Genomic DNA, 4,247 nt, shown 5'->3' with positions numbered 1-4,247 from the left:
GGGACAGGCCTGTGTCCCAACCATCACCGACATCCCCTCCTGTTGTGCAGCAGGATGCCAGTCCACCATCCTCCCCTGCGCCAACAGAGAGGGGCGAGTCCTCTGACGCCGCTGGCCATTCAGCAGGCTCCCCACCGCCAAAAAGATCTAGGGGGCGTCCAAAGAAGAGCCTGGGAGTCTCTGGAAGCCAAGCACCTGCCACACGCCAGTCACGGAGCCAGCCTTGAAGACAACCCTCTCCCCAACTGCATTGACTCTTTTGGACTATCTTTCCCCACATTGCCTTGGCAATGGCACCTGTCTGTTGGACTGGGTCACCACATTCATGTGGTGTCTACTCTTGCATCTCAGCGACCATGACTGTCAATTCACTGCTCATTCCCCACCTTCCTGTAAATATTCACGCACAATTCACATGTCCACCCCGTAAATAAAATACCTTACAATCCAGATTTTGTGTAGTGAATTCTTTAGTGCATAATTTACAATGATGATTATGTCCATGATATGTAAACATGATGTACAGTATGCAGGGCAGGAACACGCTGGAGAACCTAGGGAGACACAACAGAACTACAGTCACTGGTCTCATCGTGGCAACACACACAGATCACTGATCCACAAATATCCTAATTATCACAGGTACCCTACACAGTGTCTATCTGAAATGCTGTAATGCCGTCCATAATACATCTCCGGACGTAACGTCCATTCCAACAATCCCATACATAGGTGACAGAACATGTGGCTATTGGGAACATCTGCGCATAACCATTCATAAGATAAGCTAAGACACTAGACTATGTAGACGTTGTAACTCGTCACACACCTTCAAGTGAAGTAGCGTTGGATTAGCTGCTGCCGTTGGTCAACTCCTTCCTCCTCTCCACTCTCCTCATCACTGGATTCAGGTCCCTGAGCAGGTTGTGGCCTTGGTTCCTCACCGTCATCCAGGAGCAGGGGGACCCCCTTGTGGATGGCCAGGTTGTGTAGCATACAGCATGCCACAACGATCTTGCACACCTTCCCAGGCGAGTATGCAAGTGCGCCTCCAGTCCTGTCAAGGCACCGGAACCTTGCCTTCAGCAGCCCAAAAGTACGTTCAATTACCCGTCGTGTCCTGCCATGGGCCTCATTGTAGCGGATCTCTGCAGGTGTCTGGGGATTACGGAGTGGGCTCAACAGCCATGGCCTACTGGGATAAGCCGAGTCCCCTGTGGAAAAAAAAATACACATTGCAATGTTGTACGGCCACAGTAAAGGCAGTGACACACAGCACGCGATAGCAGTTGTGTAACTCACCCACAATCCAGGCACGTTCGGGATGCAGATTCTCCATCACCCGTGGCACCATGCTGTTCCTCATGATGAAAGAGTCATGTGCGGAACCGGGATACTTAGCACACACATGTGAAATTGTCATGTCTGCAAGGCACACCACCTGCACATTCATGGAGTGGTAGTGTTTCCGGTTTCGAAAAATGTGCTCCGTCGCCTGCGGTGCCACCAGAGCCACATGGGTGCAATCTATCGCACCGACTACATGTGGGATGTGCCCAAGTGGATAGAAGTCCCCCTTAACGGCAGCCAATTCATGTCCCTGGGGGAAATGGATGTAGCGATTCCGATAGATCATCATGGCCTCGAGTACATCCCTCAGCACCATGCTGAACATGGGCTGCGACATTCCCCCAGCGTTAGCCACGGTCTCCTGGAAGGAACCAGTTGCAAAGAAGTGTAGTGCTGCCATTACCTTGTGGGCGGGTGTGAATGCCGTAGGATAGTGACGGCGAGGCTGCAGGTGGGGCTCCAATAGATCACACAAGATCTTCAATGTCGGTCTGTCCAACCGGAATTTCCTGATGATTGCCTCATTCTCCATGTCCTCAAGCACAATCACCTGACGTCGGAGATCTGGCCTCCTCCTAGTTCAGGATTAAAAACAATAGGTCAATGACAAGCATCATGAGATGGCCATAGCACAAAACATCATTGATGTAATGGGTAAAAAACAATGGCCAGAAAGCTGCATGGCACATCTGGTTACATGGCTGCCCAATAGCTACACACAGAGGGCAGGCCTCTCCAGTGACAATACCCAAGTGACAATAATGTGGATACAATGATTAAACGAGTGACATGCGCAGACATGGAGCTACAAGAGCCACAAATCTAATGTGACTTAACATGTCTGTCATACCCATCTGCCGTACCTGCCAGACCTCAATGCATCATGTACATTGTGGAAGCATTCATCAACACAATGATCACAATAGCAGGGACACTTCTGGTTGTGTGCATGATCAGTTCTGAATGCACAAGTAGGGTGACCAACTGGCATTGGTCCAAATTCAGGACGGTGAGTGTAAAAATTCAGGACAAAGGGTCAAAATTCAGGACACAAATTCAGGATAGGAGGTCAAAATTCAGGACTAAACTTCAGGACAATAGGTACGTTTTACAGACACATCAGAGGTCGCGCAATAGTATATAAGTAAGCCCAGCCATTTCCAAACATATTCAACCATTTGCAAACCTACCCATCATGTATCCTTCCATCTATCATTTCACTCATCCATCCCCTCATCCATCCTTTCACTCATCCTCCATTATCCATCCATCCACCCTTTCACCCTATCCATCTGTACACTTATCCATCCACTCTTCATCCCATCCATCCATTCACTCACCTATTCAGCCATTTACCCTTTCACCAATCCAGCCATCCTTTCACTTACTAATCCTTCCACCCATCCACTCTTTTAGTCATCCATCCATCCTCCCTTTCTCTCTCCATCGACCCTTTCACTTAGCCTTCCATCCATCCATCCAACTACCCATCCATCCATCCATCTACTCATCCACTCATGAATCCATCCATTGCCCCTATCACTCATTCATCTATCATTTCACTCCTTCACACATCTATTCATCCTTTTGTCCATCTACCCTCCCTTTCACTCACTCATCCATCCTTACACCCACCCTTTCACTCATATGTCCATTCATTCACCCTTGCACTTATCAATACATCAATACATCCATCATTTCACTCATCCACCTACCCCCCATCATCCACCCACCCACTCATCCATCCATCCTTTCACCCACCCCCTCATCATCCATCCATCCACCCTTCCCCTCATCATCCATCCGTTCACCCACCCCCTCATCATCCATCCATCCATCCATCCTTCCCCTCATCATCCATCCTTTCCCGTCATCCATCCATCCTTCCCCTCATCCATCCTTCCTTTCACCCATCCTTCCCCTCACCCATCCATCCATCCCATCCATTTATCCTGCCCCTCATCCATCCTTCCCCTCCATCCATCATCCTTCCCCTCATCCATCTTTCCCCTCATCAATCATCCAGCTACCCTTCCACCCATACATCCAGCTATTTACATTTTCTCTCCATCCTTCCCCTCACTCATCAATCCATCTATCCTCTCTCATTATCCATTTAGTCAATCTTTCATTCATCCATTCACCCTTTCACTAATTCATCCAGCCATTCACACATCCCTTCACTTGCTTACTCGCCCACCTTTCCATATTAATTTTGAGCTGAGCCCTTTTGAGAAGAGGCCCATCAAGAACTTCACCCTCGCTGCAGGGGCCGTTCCAGGACTGGTACAGAAGCCACCCAGGGCAGAGACAGGATCCACCACAGGGGGGGACAAGAGCCATCACAGGAGGGGGTGGACTGGAGCCACAACATGGGGGACAGGAGCAGGAGTCATCACAGGAGAGGGAACGTGATCCACCAGGGTGGGCACAGGGGTGGCCATGCAGTATTCTAGTATCATCTTGGGCTTCTCGCCCCCTCCTGCACAAGCTCCAAAATGCCATCCCCCACTGTGATATACAGTACTCACAGGAGATACTCTAAGAGAACTGATTGTCCTCCATACTTTGTTAATCAGTGTGGTTGCGATTGTGCCATTTCTTTATTGTATTACGTTATGCATGTTTGAAGAACCGAGGTTTGCTTACAAATTAGTGGCAGTAAGTAAGCTCGGTGAAGAGAAGCAGGTGCTGCCTCGGTGTAATCAGGGGTGTAATCTGGCCGAGTCTCGGATGTTTGGGGCCCTGGGTAGAAATGGAATGTGCGAGTAAGCATGAGCGGATTTTGCGGATTGGCAATCCGCGAATTTTGCGGATTTGCGGATTCGCAATCCGCAAAATCCGCGAATTCCCGCGAATTTGCGGATTTTTTTTTTTTTGTGTTCGCCCGTGTTTCT

The 4,247-nt window shown here is 49.2% G+C and overlaps 1 long non-coding RNA gene across 1 annotated transcript; it reads right to left on the bottom strand.

The window, feature by feature from the left end:
* Positions 1–482: 482 nt before the first annotated feature.
* Positions 483–1,588, bottom strand: LOC147688924 (uncharacterized). The gene is made up of 3 exons (XR_015300572.1): positions 1,303–1,588; positions 830–1,214; positions 483–554 (listed from the first exon to the last, which is right to left on the bottom strand). It is a non-coding gene; the product is annotated as an uncharacterized LOC147688924 (long non-coding RNA).
* Positions 1,589–4,247: the final 2,659 nt, after the last annotated feature.

The sequence above is a fragment of the Lissotriton vulgaris genome, chromosome 10, assembly GCF_964263255.1.
Source record: "Lissotriton vulgaris chromosome 10, aLisVul1.2, whole genome shotgun sequence".
Lineage (NCBI taxonomy): Eukaryota > Metazoa > Chordata > Amphibia > Caudata > Salamandridae > Lissotriton > Lissotriton vulgaris.
The sequence above is the reverse complement of the archived record's forward strand: the minus strand, read 5'-3'. Positions and strand labels throughout refer to the sequence as shown.